Genomic DNA, 19,808 nt, shown 5'->3' with positions numbered 1-19,808 from the left:
AAATTGCAAGCTCGAATAGCGACTCGCAAATACAGATTTGGTATTTCTTGTCGCAAATAGCGATGCGCAGATTGCGACACGCAAAACCATGTCGCTATGTGATGCATCAAATAATCGCAAATTGCGAATATTCGCAGAATGGCCTTTTGCACATGCAATTTACCACGGACTGAAACCAGGTGGTAACCAGGTGCAACCTATATAAAGAGGCCCAGAATGCCTCAGACTCTTTTCCACAATGGCTGCACTCTACGTCATGGCGAGGAGAATGAGGATCTTGGCAGGTTTGAAGAGAGGGAGGAGGAGACCGGAGCGCATTTTCAGAGTGCGCATTATCGTTTTTGACCAGACTGAGGAGGAAATTTTTGATAAGTACAGGTTGAGCCCAGCCATGATACTTGACCTGACAGCTGAGCTACAACCCATACTTCAGCGCACAACACACAAGACCAATAGCATACCCACCCATGTGCAGGTATTACGCTCCCTGCACCTACTTGTCTCAGGGAGCTATCAAGGGGTCATAGCAGCAGCTAAAGGGGTATCACAGAGGGCCCTCTCTAGATTTTTCAGTGCATTTCTAAATGCCATGCTGAGCAGGATACACCAGTACATCAGATTCCCCCACACCCCACAGGAAATACAGCAGACAAAAACTGATTTCTACCAGATAGCACAGTTCCCCCATGTCCTAGGTACCATAGGTGGGACACATGTTGCAATCTGTCCACCATCGACCACAGAGTATGTGTACCGCAACCGTAGAAACCAACATTCAATGAACATACAGGTGATATGCAATGCCTCCTACATCAGAACTGATCTCGTGGCCAGGTACCCAGGGAGCACACATGATTCGTACATCTTTCACCACAGCGGGATTCACACAAGACTGCTAGCTGGGGAATTTGGTGAAGGATATCTACTAGGTAATATCCAACTTTACAATGTTGCATTGATGGCAGTGTGACGTCAGATGGCACAGCTACTCATTATACCCTCTGTTCCTTCCATGAGACAGTGCCTACGCAGTGTGCACCTACATGATGACGCCCTACCTAAATCCTGCGACACCAGCAGATCGGAGATACAATTCAGCACACAGGGCAACCCACAATGTGGTGGAGCGTACCTTTGGCCTGCTGAAGAATCGCTTCCGGTGCATCCACAAAAGTGGGAGGGCACTACAGTACAGCCCGGACACGACCTGCAGAATAGTGGCCCCTTTGCGATCTTGCACAATATAGCTACCACCAGGGGCATACCTGTGGAAATATCGGAGCCAGACTCAGATGAGGATGATGATCCCATACCACCCCTACAGCCAGCAGACAGGAGCAGTGCAGCAGAGGGCAGGCAAAAGCGTGCTGACATCACGCACAACCATTTCAGATGTAAGTAATGACAACACCACCTCACTGACATGTATTCCGGTAGTTAGCACCTTTATTACCTTGACTTCAGGTAACATATTTGTCACTAGGACAAAGCAATGCACAATAGGCAGACATGAGCCATTAACAGTGTCACACTATTATCATCATAGTTTTACTGTATTCCTACATGTGAAGGTAGTCTCCTGTAGCCCTCAATGTCACTTCTTACGACCACGCATTCCACTTGAGTGCGCAGTGGCCTCGCCGGCACCTCTTGTATCAGGCTCACAGGCAGTACTGTGCCTGGCACTGTGATGCCTAGGATCCATCATGGGGACTGCAAGACTGCTGAGGCTAGATGACTCCTCAGTATCCCCAACACCCAGTTCGCTGGGTGTAGCACTGCATGCTGTCAGCATAGCATCCAGAACGTTGGTTAATCCCTGTGCAACATCCAGACTGCTCTGAGCTGCCTCCACCTGTGTGGCCACAGCATGCCATGATATCAGGGCAGTTGATGTAGCAAGACGATTTACGGATCTGCAAAAGCCATTGAACATTCCCTTGAATTGCCGTTCGCGCCTGCGATGGCTCACACGCTCATGCCTGATCTCAGTACAGAGTTCCTTAATGACATTTGTCAGTTCCTTTGTGTTATCTGCAGTTGTTTGCTGTTCCTCATGCAGCTTGCAGATGCTTGCATTCAGAGATTCCAACTGCTTGTGCAGTCCTCCCATATTGGCATTGCGTGACTGAAACTGCCAGTGCATTGCCCTCATGTTTTTGCATTGCAGGCGCTGCACTTTGAGCATGGCCGCTTCAAGGCCACCAAAGATTGATGGGCCCTCGCCTTCATCTGTGTGCTGTGTGCCTGCATCGTGAGGCCTCCTGCGGGGAGTTGAGTGACGCTGGGGCAGGGACTGCTGCCTTCCTGTGGATCTAGCTTCTGGGGGTGGTGTGTGGCCTTTATCCGGAATTTCATCGGAGTCCAGGTTCAACTCATGGAGAGGTAACACCCTTGTCCTGCGTCTGATTGGTGCTATACACAATGACTCACTGGTGTTTGAGTCGGACAGTGGCTGTGTTTCTACATCCCCCACATTGGCACATTCTGCTGCTCTGGGCCTGAGCCATCTGCAACGACAATGTGCAGCATGTTATTTATGAATGTATCACCAAATGTTGCACAATGGTAATAAATGTACACTTACATCGTATCACTGTGAATTGTGTGTGTTGTTCTTCTGTGTGTCTGTATACTTAATTGCTATCTATGTGCTATTTTCAGCTCAGGGTTGTGGACTACCACTCCCATAAGGCATTGCTGTGCCACATGTAAGATGTGGAATGGACTACTTATCACAATGCTTTGCACTAAATGCTTTTTCCTAAGGGGCATTTGTACATGCACATATGGGAATGCACATCATTATTGGACTTACCTTTGCTGGTGCTGGGTGTGCCGGAAGTGTCAATGTCAGTGACCCCACTGACAGCTTCTGGAAGCAGTGTAGACTCCACCATGTCTTCCATGGGGGTGGAGGGTGTCTGGGTGGATGTTCCACCTCCTGTGCTCCTTGCTGCCTTTAGCCTGCTGGCCACCCTCTCCTTGGCACGGGAATGCAGGTCGTACCACCTCTTGCGTATCTCTTCCATCGAGCGCTGCGCAACCCCCACTGCGCAGATTTTGGTCTGGATGTCAGCCCAAAGTTTCCGCTTCTCACTCACTGGTACCTGGAGCTCCTGACCACCTCCTCAGTGAGCACATCCAATGCTTGCTCACTGAATTTCAGCTTCCTTTTCCTCTCTCACTTCTCCTTCCCATTGCCAGCATTGGCCATGTTGGTGTTGGGTCCTGGCTTGCTCCCACACTTGGTCCCTAGGGCTGGTCTGTGACTCTCTGACTGCTCCTGTGGGTGTGGTACCTGGAAACAGCATGGTCTGACTCACTTCCTGCTTGCAATGTCATCAGGCTGTGCCGGGTAACCGTTTTCGCAATTTGTGATTTTCAAATACCGAATCGCAATTTTGTTTGCGATTCAGTATTTGGACCTCGCAAATTGCATTAACGATTTTTAAGAAATCGCTATTTCCGACTCACAACTTTGAAACATCACATTTTGCGTGCCAGAAATAGCGATTTCTTAAAATCCGCTATTTGAGACTCGCAAAGCAAAATCTTGATACATCTGGCCCTTAATGATGAATTATGAGGACATGTATGGCTTGTGCAAAATGAAAATTTAATGTTCACATTGAGGATTGATATCTATGATTTTATGCACTTTTTATGAATGGATTGGTTGCAAATATTGAGTTTCGAAAAATAATTATACAGATGTTTAAGCAGAGATGGAAATGTTGTGTGGTATACAATAGGTTTTTGAATAGACTGCATTAGAGGTAGAATGGATGTTTAGGTTTGTTAAGTAATAAGATTAACAGCGTTAGCAGAAATCGTATTTGCTGAAGCCATTTGAGCCAGTCTGAAAAGATGCTTCTCTTTCCATATCAACACTATGGTTTCTCTCTGCTCATATTTCCAGTGTGTAAAAAAGAAGATCTGCTCTAACTTATTTATTATTTCTTTGCAGAGACAGTTGCTTTATTAAAAGACAAAATTGTAATATTTGCGCATTAACTATTTAATGGTGGTATTTTTAATGTTATTTTTCTACCCTTTCTTAATATTTTACTCTCTTGTGTTTGCATTTGGAAGATTTTGAATCTGGACTTCTCCTCCACCACTCATTATTACAAATCAATCAATCAATCAATCAATAATTACTTTATTCGGTTTAAAAATTTTCAACCATAAAAACATAAATGCATATAAATACAAAAAACATCACAAAATCTCTAACCTCAATATCCCCAGATTAAAACATGTTTTTAAACAGTTAAGAAAAGAAAGATTACATGCAAAATCACTATACTAAACAATAATGGTTCCATAAAAAACAATTTAAAACCAGCACTAACCAAAATTTAAAAAGTAAAAAAAAAACATTGTTCTACCAGGCTATAGCTCCCTTTAAGAAGGAACCAATCCCATGCCAGACCAGCGCATCAAAGGTCATACTCAGCCACATAAAAGCTGGGCGGTATTGCACAAAACTCCTTTCCCTCAAAAGGGGGACTAAGTATTGTTGCCTGAAAGGTGCATAAAACTCACAAAACATAGTAAAATGGATTAGGGGCTGTGGTGATACACCGTCACACGGACACAATTTGATAGAGTTCGGGTCGAACTGCCCTAAGGGGAAACACAAATTGCTTCTATTTATCCCCAAATGGAATCGCTTAATGAGGGTCCTCGCCCATACATTTTTGGGCTCCAGGAAGTAGGTCTCTGGGCCCACCCCCATCTTTATCATGATAAAATTCCTCACTGTGTTTTTCCTTAACTCCACCTCCTCCCTCTCAGCTGTTGAAATTTTTAATAAATTCTCCTTCACCCAATGTTTATCTGCGTTAGATAGACCATCTGGTGCATCAAAGATGTCTAAACGTCCCAAAGCACTGGCTACCTTTCTTACATAAGCCAACCAGGGAATTTCCTTAACGTGATCGCAGGTCAGACAGTCCCACAGGATTTCCCTGTTAACCTGTTAAGTGTGGGTGTCGACCACTGGCCGACACCAGGGAGGGGGTTAGAAAATCCTCGGGTCCTTCGCACCTAAGGATTTTTCTTTTTTTTCAGTACCCGGGAGACACAGAAGCTTTTCTGTGTCCACCCCCACCCAAGGCACGCTGATGTCCAGCTGCTTCCTGCTCCGATGGGGAAAACGGCCCCAAACGGCCTTCCCCATGTTTGGGAAGGCCTTGTATGAAAGGGGAGACTCCCCCTTTCATACGAGGCCTTCCTGAACTCGTTTCCTGGCCCTCGATCGCAGTACAGCTGCGATCGATGGCCAGGAAATGCCACTAGACACCAGCGATTTCACTTGGGGGGGTTGCATGTGTGGTTTCCCTGGGGGCTGCGATCGGCCCCCAGGAAAACCAGACCCACATATAAAAGTGATATATATATATTTGCCACCAGTTGTCTTGCAGTTGCAGCTTGCGACTTCAAAGCAATGCACATACTTCATCTGACGCATCGCATTTCAACTGTAGCCTTTAGGCAGCAATAAAAAAAGTCAAGTAAGTCTTGTGATTATGCATCTGCTACAAGATGAAATTAAATGTATGTGTGGGATGGGGGTGGCTATGGAGAGATGAAAGGCACTTTTGCGGGATGGTAATGAGGGAATCCGAGGAGGAGGACATGGGGGTGGGAGCACCAATAATGATTGTTGGACTGAGCGCAGGAGGTGCTAAAGACTGTGACGAATGGTATATGACAAGGTGTTCTTTGAGTGTCTTGAAAGAACGTGCTAATTGAGGGAGGAAGCGCAGGTAAGGTCACCAATACTGTTGCACGTATCACACACACACCAGCAATTATGTGACTGTCTACGTCGGCTAGTGCTTTAGAGCAACAGTTTAACTGATAGCAGAGATAGCATCTTGATGGATGACTGCTGCAGGCACCGTCACTCGGGTTATAGAGGACAGCTCTGACATAGGATCAGAGACTGAGACAGCAGATACTGAGACAGCATCTGAGGGATAGGACAATGGCGCAGACTCTGGGAGTGATTTTTCAGTCAGAGAGGTCCCATCGGATAACTCCTCTTCCAGTAAATTATGAGGGAGGTGATGAGGACAGTCCTGCTGTCCCTTCGCAAGCACAGTTGGTGCAATGGGGCAATAGTGGGTTAGCCCAACCCAGAGATCAGGTAAATGCGGCGGCAAGCACAGAGAGAGAGAGTGCTCTCTTAGGAGCTCCCCAATTTAGTTCAGCCCCAAATTCCACAGCCCAAATCGTATTTTGGAGACATCAGAATTATCTATCACAAAACAAACTGGTTTTGTGAGGCAGGCACCTGTGTTTTTGGTCCTGGGTTCGGTGGCCATATAGGGAAACATACTAAACTCAAACATTTCTGGAACTAGACATCTGCGGGAGTCCACAGAGGTGTGACTTGTGCGGATTCCCCAAAGTTTTCTTACTCAGAATACCCTGCAAAGCTGAAATGATGAATAAAAACTCAATTTTTCTTGCATTTCTGTCACATTTCTGTCACACAAACTACAGGAATATGCTGGGATCCACAAAATACCTACCACCAAGTGATTCCTCACCTGTCCTGATAAAAACACTACCCCACTTGAGTGCCTATACCTAGTGCCTGCATCAGGAATGGATCACCCCAGGGTCAACAGTTGCCTCATGTAAGGACCAACATTGACCGTTGTGTGATCTATTCCTGTCGCTGGCACTAGGCCTACCCACACAAGTGAGGTACCATTTTTATCAGGTGACTTATGGGAACGCTGGGTGGAAGAAGATTTGTGGATCCTCTCAGATTCCAGAACTTTCTGTCACCGTAATCTGAGGAAAAAGTGTTTTTGGCCACATTTTGAGGTTTGCAAAGAATTGTGGGTAACAGAATCTGGTGAGAGCCCCACAAGTCAGCCCATCCTGGATTCCCCTAGGTGTCTAGTTTTCAGAAATGCGCAGGTTTGGTAGGTTTCCCTAGGTGCCGGTTGAGCTAGAGGCCAAAATCCACAGCTAGGCACTTTGTAAAAAACAGCTCTGTTTTTTTAGGAAAATGTGATGTGTCCACGTTGTGTTTTGTGGCATTTCCTGTCGCAGGCGCTAGGCCTACCCACACAAGTGAGGTACCATTTTCATTGGGAGGCTTGGAGGAACGCTGGGTGGATGGAAATTTGTGGCTCCTCTCAGATTCCAGAACTTTCTGTCACCGAAATGTGAGGAAAAAGTGTTTCTTTGGCCACATTTTGAGGTTTGCAAATGATTTTGGGTAACAGAACATGGTGAGAGCCCCACAAGTCAGCTTATCCTGGATTCCCCTAGATTTCTAGTTTTCAAAAATGCACAGGTTTGGTAGTATTCCATAGATGCCGGCTGAGCTAGAGGCCAAAATCTACAGCTAGGCACTTTGCAAAAAACACGTCAGATTTCAGTGTAAAAATGTGATGTGTCCATATTGCCTTTCCTGTTGCGAGCATTAGGCCTACCCACGCAAGTGAGGTACCATTTTTATCAGGACACTTGGGTAACACAGAATAGCACAACAAGTGTTCTTGCCCCTTGTCTTTCTCTACATTGTTTACTTCCAAATGTAAGACAGTGTGTAAAAAAGACATCTATTTGAGAAATCGCCGGTAATGCACATGCTAGTATGGGCACCCCGGAATTCAGAGATGTGCAAAAAACCACTGCTTCTCAACACCTGATGTTGTTGCCATTTTGGAAATACAAAGGTTTTCTTGATACCTATTTTTCACTCTTTATATTTCAGCAAATGAATTGCTGCATACCAGGAATAGAATGAGAACTCATTGCAAGGTGCAGCTCATTTATTGGCTCTGGGTACCTAGGGATCTTGATGAACCTATAAGCCATATATATCCCTGCAACCAGAAGAGCCCAGCACACATAACAGTATATTGCTTAAAAAAAATTACATTGCAGGAAAAAGTTACAGAGTAAAACATGGAGAAAAATGGCTGTGATTTTCAGCTCAATTTCAATATTTTTTATTTCTGCTGTTATTTTATGTAAGAAAACCTTGTAGGATCTACACAAATGACTCCTTGCTGAATTCAGAATTTTGTCTACTTTACAGAAATGCTTAGCTTTCTGGGATCTAGTATTGGTTTCACACCCATTCGTGTCACTAATTGGAAGGAGGCTGAAAGCACCAAAAAGAGTAAAAATGAAGTATGTCCCAGTAAAATGCCAAACTTGTGTTGAAAATGTGGTTTTCTGATTCAACTCTGCCTGTTCCTGAAAGCTGGGAAGATGGTGATTTTTGCAACGCAAACTCTTTGTTGGTGCCATTTTCAGGGAAAAAAACACAAGCCTTCTTCGGCAGCCCTTTTTTCCCCTTTTTTGAAAAAAACTGCATTTTATGTGTATTTTGGCTAATTTCTTGATCTCCTCCAGGAGAACCCAGAAACATTGGGTACCTTTAGAATCCCTAGGATGTTGGAAAAAAAAGGATGCAAATTTGGCGTGTATAGCTTATGTGGGCAAAAAGGTATGAAGGCCTAAGCATGAACTACCCCAAATAGCCAAAAAAGGGCTCAGCACTGGAGGGGGGAGGAAAGGCCCAGCAGCTAAGACGCAAGGGATGCAAGGGACGCAAATTAATTAGACCAAATTGAGATCCACAATAAAATGGGAGCAATTTTAATAGTATCTTCAATAAAATCTAGATCCAGCTCAGCATGCGGGCAGAACCCAGAAGTGTTTTGACCCACACTTCATAATCTTCTATAAAAACAATTTTCCTCAATCCCTGGGACCCTGTTTTCCGTATAGCCCCAAAGTGGGGCCCCATACGACAAAACTGGAAGACATTTATGTCTATAAATCTCCAGCAGGGGTTTGATAGGTTTGTTGCCCACCCTGGCTGCGAACTCAAAAGTGGCACCTACAGTAGAATTAAAGAGTCTCCCTCTCTTAGAGATTTCCAGGTGACCTTATAATCAAAAATCACTCCAAGATAAGGAAAGTCTTGTACCTTTCTAATGACCTGTTCCTTTTTTTTCAGCACGCCCACCTTACTCAAAGGTTTGCCATAGACCATAAAATGAGATTTACTACAGTTTATTTCTAAATCCAAGACTGACATAAAAGTAGAACACTGTCATCCGCATATATCAGAACTGGAATACTCTTGCCATTGATTTTAGGAGTTTCCTCACATCTTTCAACTAAAAAATCATACAACCCACAAACAAAGGGTAGGGGCCAAAACACACCTGTTGCATGCCCCCATTTGATTAAAAAAGCTCTGTACTCTCACCATGCACCCCCACCCTCACTTTAGCATTGGTGCCTAAATTAAGGTAATGCAGAAGCTCCACAATATGGGAATCCTTATCCATTTGGGTTAGCCTATCCCAGAGCTTACTGCGATTTACTTTATCAAAAGTGCAGCTTAGGCCCATAAAGGCAAGGTACAGGTTACCCCTCTTGGCTTGTGCATATTTGCCAATCAGCATAAGCAGATTTGGACACTGCTCTAGGGTACCTAACCCTTCCCTAAAACCATATCGAACCCTGCCCAGAATTGTATTGTCAGACATCCACTCCTCAATACGTTTTAGGATTATCTGACCTAAAATGTTTGCTGAAGAGTCAAGTAATGAAATTGGGCGGTACAACTTCAGGTCATTGCAATTACTCTTTTTATAAATGGGTACAATACATGCCGATCTCCAGGAAGCTGGAATTCCTGAACTAACCACTGCATTGAGGACATTAAGCAGAATGGGAGCCCACAACAGTGGACAATATTTATATGGGTCCATTGGAATAGCATCAGGGCCCGGGGCTCTGTGACTTTGCTGCATTGCAGTGCCTCCTTTACCTCCTCAAGGTTAAACCTAATGGCCAAATCGGGGGGATGTCACTTCTGATCACCCCTTAAGTCCCCTATACGGCACCCTGAGAAAATTTCACTGAAATGGGCCACCCATGTCTCATGGGCAATATTACATCCCAAACCCTCAGAGGTTTCTGTCTCAAATGAGCCCCTGTTAACCACCTTCCGGAACAGGCCAGGGTTTTTGAATAATGATGCTCTTTCCAACTCCTCCCAGGCCTGCTCCTTCGGTTTTTGCTTCCTGGCCCTCAGGACAGATTTACAATCTCTTACAAGAATTTTATCTCTCGGTTGTTCTTTGAGGGCCTTCCTCAGGAATTTCTTAGCCTCATAACAGGGCTTTCTAAACCAGACACCCTGTTGCTTACACCGAGGCTGTGGTCATACCTTCTTTGATATCCCCATTTACTTCGGATATAGCATCCATGACTTCCCCTGGGCTAGAAGAGTCAGCCAATAGAGTACCTAAGAACAGATTAAAGTTTATCCCCACTACCCTCTCTCTTATTTGCTGAATGTTAACTTGCTTCCAGCCAAGTCGTCTACCCTGATCTTTAGGTCTCCCCAACGGTGTCCCACCCTGCACTAACTTCCACATTGTCTCAAGAAAATTAAAAGAAATCCTAAAAGGATTGTGGTCACTAAAACACTGCACCACCACTTCACCGCCCCTGACCATGTTCCTTATGGGTGGGGACACAAACATATAATCAATAGTTGTTCTAGCCCCCCTACCTACAAAAGTGGGGTTCTGCTGTGAACCCACCACTCCCAAATGGCAGAAATTCAAAAGGCCCAAACTCTTTAGGCCTTTACTCAAAGCCCCACCCCTTGCATCATGTAATCCCTCAGCTGAGTTTATCCTATATTCCTGTTCAAACGGGTTCTCCATAGTATATGGTTCCCAATTTTAGCATCAAAGTCCCCTGTCACCACAGCACAGAAACCCAGCCCAAATCCCTCCAGTCTATACTTGATTTTCTGCAAGACAGAAAAAATGACTTCGATTTGGCAACCAGAGTCCCAAACAGCATTATAGAAATTTACCAGTACAACATTAAAATTGTTATAAAAGACTACACGATTAAGATGCCCTGATTTTCACACATAATATGATATGCTCTTGCTAGTTTGGAGGCTCGAATCAGGGTGACTAAACCACCTTTAGGACGATCACCTTAAAACCTTATGGCCGGGACTGTAAATCTTTGGGAAACCATCCCACACAGCCAACCCATCCGACCAGGTCTCTTGGAGTAAGATAAAATCATAATGTGCCACAAAGTTTAGCCAATTACTATCCAGGAGCGTAGAGTCATACCCTGCTACATTCAATGAAATGAGACAACACTTCAAATTTGGACTGTCCCCACCTTCCGTAATCAAGGCATCGAGAGGAGATTCTATCTCCCCATCAATGTGTCTCTGCACATGCCATCAATCCACCCTCTCCAGCTCCGAGGATGTAGGGAGGTCATTACCCATACTAGTTGGCTGCAAACCACCATGGCCTCTGTTAAATTCCCTAGTTGAGGTTTCACCACTCAGCTGGGTGTGGTTATAAAAAAAAAAAAACAAAGGGACCATACCAATCTTGCTCTTCAGCTGGAATGACAGACGTGACAAAAGGATCCTCTGGCCGGGGCTGGGTATCTGCAGTTTACAATCACACAATCCCCATTCCTCTCCTTTACCCGAGGCCCGACCCAATCAATTTTTCTAACAAATAAGATATCCTCAAAATCATTGCAAATGAAATCACAGTTTTTACTCAGCCAATAGCAAGTCTTATTCTTTAATTGAACAGTGGACTCACTTATGCCCGAAGCTATGGGGGGGACATCAGTGAGCACTACCACATAAGGCTGGGGGGAGCTCTAAGTGGGGCAGAGGGGACCTTTCATCAAGTGTGGGGTTTGAGACTTGTTACTGTCTTGAAGTCTTGAAGTCCACCCACATCACCCGCTACAGTGTGACCCACCAGACCCACCTCTACTCCTATAGGTTTCTGAAGAATCTCCAGGGGCAGTCTCCACACAATGATTAGCAGCCCCCAGGATAGGATAGCTTGGGGGATGTTGCATCTCTCTCAACAGGGGACTGGGGTTTTCTTTTTGTTGAGGCATCCCCTCAGCCGAACTACTTTGACACCTAGAGTCCAAAGGGCCCTCCATAACAGGGGCCAACCTTGGCCATTCATTGCCGCTCAACCGGGAAACTGTTGTTTCAAGCACCCACAGTTTCTCCATAACCGGGGCCAGACAAGACTCAATCACTTCTTTGAATTTTGGCAGTAAATTTTCTAAACATAGACCAGGGCACTGTTCCACAGGGCCCAGAGGGTTTGAGTGAGGTTTGACAAACAGGGGCAAATTTTTTTTTCCCGGGTCTTTTTACCATCTTATTCTTTTTCAGAGGAGGGCTACTACTGCCCGATGGAGAGACCAGGAAGAGCCTCTTACTCTTCCTTAATCCTCCTTCCAAGTCCTTAGGCCCTGATACCTCTGTCTCTGCTTGTACTAGGGTTTTGAGCAGTTCTTCCTGGCCGATCTAAGGCTGTCCATACTCGGCCTCCATAATTCCCAAACCCCAATCCTCTGTGTAAATGTTTTGCCAGTCACCCATTTCCATCCAGTGAAAGTATTCTTTCTGCCAAGTCAATCTCCCTCATAACTACCCCATCAGCACGTACAAGAAAAGAATCCAGAGTAGAATTTGCTTTCCTCTTTTCCCCTCCACTATGCTCCCCATTTATCATTGACCTTTTCCTGCCCATCTCATAGGTTACTACTGGGGCCTCAGGAGTCCCCCTGATTCCTCACAAAAAGCACCCACAGTTTAGATTACCGATATATTAGAGACTTCCCTCCACAAAAAACTAAAAAAAATACTGGGAAAGAAATAGTACCGAACAATAAAATAAAAGAAATTAAAAAGAAAAGAAGTTAAACAGAACCATATATAATATCCATAAAATCTCTAAAAAGCTGGACAACTTACCCCCTCTACAAAAACTAAGAGGGGTGGCCCAGCCGGGCCTCTTCCGGACAATGGCGGGCAAAAGACAGATCTGCCCTTGGCACGCGTCCATCCCGCGTAGCGGGAATCTGACCGACGCTATAGGCACTGAACGGGGGTATGGGCTCCGCCCACTGCTCCTTGCTGGCAATGTTTTTGTGGGACTCGTAGTCCCCGAAGTTCCACAGGTGTCCCACGCAGCGGGAAGCTGACTGGTGCTATAAGCGCTGAACGAGGGGTTGGGCTCCGCGCCCTGCTCCTTGCTGGCAATGTTTTTGTGGGACTCGTAGTCCCCGAAGTTTTACAAATCGAAATACAAGTCTTTGGTCGGCTACCGGCATACGCACCTGGACTAGTTAATATTGCCCTTCTTCTGTCTGTATCAGATCTTTTTTTGGGGAGGGGTGGGGGATTGCATCAATTCAGTTTCATGCCTTTACTGTCTACCATCTGACTAAAGAAGAGCAAAATGTGTCACAAGTTGCCTTTTATCTTTCCCCTATTTCGTTATAATATTTCTGTTTACTGACATCAGTAGGTATATCTCTGTATGTGTTGCTGCCAGCAATATTGTATGATCAATTAGATCTGATTCCATAAGCTTTTCTATTTTATGGCGCACCAGGGCGTAATGCTGGCGCTTGCAGACTCTGGGTGCGGTGGGGGGCACCTTCAGGGGTCCCTCATTTAACTGATAGGCTCTGAATAGCTGTGATTTATGGAATACCAGAGATTTGCAACACCTTCTGCAGGGGTGCCCAGTAACTTCTGTTATGCCACTGAACAGCTCATTTTAAATAAGAATGTGAAGATATCACTAGCCGAAATGCAATTATGACAGAAAGCAGATACATGTACTTTATGCTTCATACTAAACTGTGCGTACCCATAAACACATCCCTCTTGACTTCAGCTTTACTTTTAACCCACTACACGGCATTTTGTAGCATTACAGGTCAATCTTATTAATGTGGAGTTTGCCCTCTTTTGGCCTTTGAGCTCAACCTCATATGCTATACGGATAAAACTATTCATGAATGTATAAGGTTTTAACTAACCTGGAAAAAAAGTTAAACCTTTTCAGTCCAGATTTCTCTTTTCACTCACGTTAACATCTGCCACGCAGTTGTAATGTACAGTAACTCTACTGCGCTACAATATCTTACTTCTAATTATACTCTTACTGCTTTCTCCAGTGTTGCAGAATATCTTGGGTATCACACTAGGAAGGATACATAGAACAATCTGTCATTAATCCGCTGGCACCGCCCCCCCTCTTCACACAGATAAGGATACATAAATGATAGACAGGATCCTAATGAATAAGACCATTGTGCTTCTGCTTCATAGTTATGAATACTGCTCACATTTTAGATTACAAAGTCTGGAAACAATTGGATTTCACTCTAATCTTGTCATAAATCAGTTTTTTTTTGTCCTTCGCTGTATAATTGCTGAGAACTTGCTGTAACCACAGCTGATTGTTTGATGGTCTTATTCTTCGCAACCATAAATCTTTTTCCATTTCTTTGCTGCGATTCTCGGAAAAATGCATTCATTTTGAAAATGCAGCGATTACGCACCCACCCAACATTGGCTTTAGGCATCCTTGTCACAAAACACATTTATTTTGTTATTAAATCTTCATCTAATTTATTTCAATCCTTAGTTTGCCCAGAGCTTAAAGTGTGTTTTAAAGGTGAAAAAGAGATACCTACTCTGACCGATTTGCATCTAAGAGCAACAGCTTACATACAAGAAGTATGTTTCTAGGAACAATTAAACAACAATCCAAGGTATTTTTTCTATCGCTTTCCGTTTTACCTACCTTCCTTTTTAGGGTCGAGCCTGCGTCGCATGCGCTTGCGCATGCGTTTTTCTAAGCGAGACGCTTTAGGAATTAAAAAGGGCTCGGAGCCCTTTCCACGTCACGTGAGTGTCTTCCATTGGTTCGTGGGCTTGCCTGTTAGAATCTGCTTGATTTCATTAGTGGAAGGCATGCATACGTCATGCCTTTTCCGGTGGTTAGCCCTCCTCGATCGCATCTACCAAGTACAGAAAACATGCGAGGCTCACTGTTTTCCGTCCTGTTCGTGGACTACTTTTTCTCTATTTTCGCAACCTCTGCGCAGAGGTTTCTGTGAGGAAGACATGACGTTTGTGTTGATCCCTTCGAAAACATTCAGTTCCACTGGCAGGGAACGTAACCAATCACATCCTTCAAGTAGAGCATTTTAGCTTTCAAATCATTTCAAATGAAATAGCACGCCAGGTCATCTCACGGAAGGGGAGTGACTGGCTTTAATGCTTAGTGCAAACAGATAATATTTTAGCTGAATGTCTTTGCGAAAGGAGACACAACATGAACTACTGTAAGTCTTGCATGCTGATGCGGAGTGAGGTGCAAGCTAGACAAGTTATATCCTTGTTTCTGGTGATGGTCTATACATACTTAAGCTCTCTTTCGAGCACTCACATCCACAGTCATTCTACTGCCCTGTACACTAGCATATTCTAGGTCACCACTTGTTGTCAGGACAATCACCTCTTAGCATTACCATGGAGACATGGAATTTGTAAGAACACATGTAGATGGCATTGCACCTTGTCATGAAAGATGCAATTGTGACTTGTTGATGAGATGATTATACACTCATGGATGACGTTTTTGCACTCATAATGTAAGCAGAACACTAACCTGCAGGATATACTTCTAGAGACCAATCCACTAATGCAGATGTGAGCGCACCCGTGAACACTAACCCATGAACCCATGCACCCAAGAACACTAACATATAAACACATAGTGATTGTCAAGCTCTTTCTGCTAGGCTTACACATCTCCTCTTTTCTCTTTTGCACTGTGATCCATGAGGGTTCGAAGTTATTTTTTCACCACAAACAATCTTTTTTAATATGATGGGAAAACACTTTTAGACTGGCTATCGTATGTTCACAACAAAAATAATGGGGATGAGGAGGATTAAAGGTCCAGTGTATACCCTCCAATACATGTGACTTATAAAGTAATACACTGTTCCTAAGAGGTCAAGGTGAGCTAAGGAAAGTACTCTAGGATCCTAATAAATAGGAGCAAGAGTCCTCACACACCCAAATGGGTGTCATGCTTCATCATCGGACAAGCTCCTCGTCAGACGGGCACCACCCATAGGGGGGCTCTTTGCCGGAGATCTTTTTTCGATGATGCCTCACTGTCCCGCAAATGAGTAGGGAGGAAGAAAAGGGGAGAGTTCAAAAAGATGAAAAGATAGAAATAAAATTGGCTCATATCGTATGTTCAGCCTCGTGTCTCCTTGTGCATTTTTTAGTCATGAGTAGTGCCGACTGAGGACACTTTGCTGATCACCTTGTTTGACTGATTTTATGGGTGGCAAACTATGAAGCTTCAAGCTGCTGAGCAATTCAGATCTTTGTATGTACTGGAGACCAATTAGCACCTGTCACTTTTGTGGTACTGTATTTGGATATAAAGGTAACTGGACAGAGAGGCAGAGCGAATCAACATAGTGATAGGTTTCACTATAGACAGAGATAGTCACAAAGAAAGGCAGGCTGCCGAAAACAGCAGGCAGACCAATGTAAAGACAAAGGCTAATATAGTTATATTTACATTGAAATAAAAAGATTGAGAGACCAAAGCTTGCGCATGCGTTTCGCTAAGCGAGACGCTTCTGGAATTAAAAAGGGCTCAGGGCCCCGTCCACGTCACGTCAGTGTCTTTCATTGGTTCGTGGGCTTGCCTGTTAGAATCTGCTTGATTTCATTAGTGGAAGGCACGCATACGTCATGCCTTTTCCGGTGGTTAGCCCTCCTCGATCGCATCTACCAAGTACAGAAAACATGCGAGGCTCACTGTTTTCCGTCCGGTTCGTGGACTACTTTTTCTCTATTTTCGCAGCGAATTTTCGCTGGGCAGAAGTCGAGCGCTTTGCATATCAACCCTGTTACACAGTTACACTTTTTCCGGTTAGGTTCATAATTGCACTTTTGTCGATAGGTTTCATTGCGAGTGAAAAGTCCGGTTAGGAGTTTACAACGCTATTAGCTCTAACATGAGCAAACGCGAGACCCGTTGCATTGCAAATGCTTGTTGTGTATTGCTGGACTATCAACTTCTTGTAAAAACATGTTTCTTTGTGCACAGGTATTCATTTATAGATAATGCATTCAGTTACAGAAATAAGCCTTTTATTTTATTTATTCACTGTATTTCTAAGGCGCTGACTTTGTCACCAGGGCAGAAGATCTTGTTAATCATAATGTAAGATCATAATAATACACAAATATCGCATTTAACACCTATTAAATTGGTGATGGAAATGAACAGGGCAGCAGAAAGCATGAAAATAAGTAACTATCGAGTTATGTTTCCGGGTTGATGTGTTACTTCTAGAGCAACTTCTAGTTGTGTGTGGCAGACGCACTGTAGCAAATATTTTAACTTATACTTAAGTGTGTGCATTAGGTTTGCTCTTTTTTCATGACTGGATGGCTTTCATGTCCCTTCCAATTCCCTGTCCCTGATTCTATGCACCACTTTCCCTGTGCCCCTTAGCACCCCCATACCGCCACCATGTGTGCCCCGTATTTAAAATACGGTGCACCATGGCGCAGTATAGTGGGCAATAGCGTCATTCCTTGTGAATATAATGGCACTACTCCTGAAGAGTACATTGGTGGCCCATTATAATAATGGAAGCCCCCTTTTAATGCCTGCTCTGAGCAGGCCTTAAAAGTGACATAGAATATGATGCAAGGAAATCTGTTAGATTTCCTTGTGCCATTTGTGCGGCCCCCCTAACGAGGAGGCACCCCCTTTGCATACATTTTGCCTGGCGCAGGCATAAGGTAGTGCAAAAGGCTACACAGTGGCGCAATATATGCATTGCACCACTCTGTAAATATTGCGCAGGGATTTTGGCCTCGTTGGGCCACATTAGCGTAACAAAAACCGAAGCTAATGCGGCGCAAGGTGGCACTAGGGGCTCATAAATATGCCCCATTGTATCTAAGTATGTGCAGAAGATGGTTAATCATTGCTGATGGCATACAGCATGGAAATGAGTGGAGTAAATAGTTTTGAATGGGCACAATTAGGTTAAAATATCAGTAAGATCAAGCCTTATTCTTCAGTATCATGTTAGTGCAGGTGGAGACTGTTTCATTTTACGGCATTCCATAAATCAGAAACAAAATACTTAGGATTTCCCCACTTTGAATTAAGCTTTAGGATAGGTTCACAGTCCAAAACGTATACAGTATCCTACAGATATATATTTCTTTGTCTCTAAACAGTGCTTATTTCAAGCACCTTCTCAGCATTCCTTCTAACCTATTCACTTGTTCTGAATTTATTAGCAACCAGTTCTTCTGAGGCTTTGGTTTTATCGGGAATAAAGAGATAGTTTAGCCTTCTGGCTTGCAGGCCTGTGCCCCCGTCACCTAGTGACTTTTAACCTACTTAGCCTGCTCTGTTTTAGCACATTTATTTAATTATTTCTTCCAAGATGGCTGCTATGCTTATACTTAGGAAGATTATTTGATTTCACTTTATCAGTGACACTCTGTGAAGGCATCACTATTAGCATCAAAGACAAGTGATAGACTTAATTATTCACATTATGTCCCTTTCCCACTTCCTGTGACAGAAATGTTATGTACTTTCGGAGGGACTTGTTTAAGTAATTGCCACCCCAAGCATGCCTTCTTATCTATTATTCGGGAACATACCTCTGTCAGGTGTCCTAGAAGATCTGTAAAAATACATCTCATGCAGACAAGGTTATCAAAGAGATTCCTACCAGGTACCATCAACACTATCCATGCCATACATCACTTCGATGCAGGCCCAAGTGACATAAAATATGATGCAAGGAAATCTTGCCCACAGATCCTGATCTAGAGACCTCAATCCAAGGTAACAAGGGTTGGGGGGCTCTTCTCATGGACATGGTACTGGCAGATTAGTTTTAACACACCTAGCTCTCTTTAGGTTAGAGATTAGGTTCATCATGCTAGGGTACTAGGGCCTATTTCACAGCTCATGTTATTTCAAGATGGTGGGGGTCTTTATATTCATGACTCTCATTTTACAAATCTGTTTCTTGCATTGTTCATTATCCTAATCATTGCAGCCCATGCATTTTACAGAAGATTGCAGTCTTGTCAATAAAAACCTATTGAAAACTTTACTGCATCTCCTTCATTGCCTGTGAATGACTGAGACTTGTTGCTTATGTGAGAAAAGGGTCATCTTCAGTTAAACACAATTCCACTGAGATGTTGCACTCTTGAGTCCATGAGTAACGGCTGACACAAATCACCTTCTGCTGTTTGGGTATTTGGTGAGGTACTGCTTGTGAGACAGGAGGGTTGGGCCGACAGTTGTGACTTGTTGTAGGATTGGCCTAGTCGCCTACAAACTAAAGTGCTGTCATCCATAAACCAGCAGTCTTGCCAAGAGCAAGATTCCAACTACAACATGGTGCCACCAACGATGGTGTTTTGGCACTCATTTACAGATACCCTTAGTATCATATCTCACACACAGAAGGTACCCTAAGTACCAATATATGGAGATGTCCGTGGTCTTTGGGAAGATCTTCCTCAGCTGAACAGGAAGCACCTACTTAGGCTTTAGGTTGTTTGAGTTCGACTCTTAAAAGAACTTTCTCCCCATTTGATGTTCTATCTCTTTACCCATTTCATAATATGGTTATTGCCATAGACATTCCTGAGAATGTCAGACATGCTTTTACACTCCTCCTAAAAGTGCATGGCTTGTCAGATGCGGGCAAGAATGTTACATTAATTGTAGAAGCTAATGAAGGTTACCAAACAGAAACATTCTAGTCCTGGGTTACCTTTCCTGAGGAAGATAACAAAACACACTACATTCACATTCCACACATACAGAATTGCAAAT

The sequence above is a fragment of the Pleurodeles waltl genome, chromosome 5, assembly GCF_031143425.1.
Source record: "Pleurodeles waltl isolate 20211129_DDA chromosome 5, aPleWal1.hap1.20221129, whole genome shotgun sequence".
In the NCBI taxonomy this organism is placed as follows: domain Eukaryota; kingdom Metazoa; phylum Chordata; class Amphibia; order Caudata; family Salamandridae; genus Pleurodeles; species Pleurodeles waltl.
The sequence above is the reverse complement of the archived record's forward strand: the minus strand, read 5'-3'. Positions refer to the sequence as shown.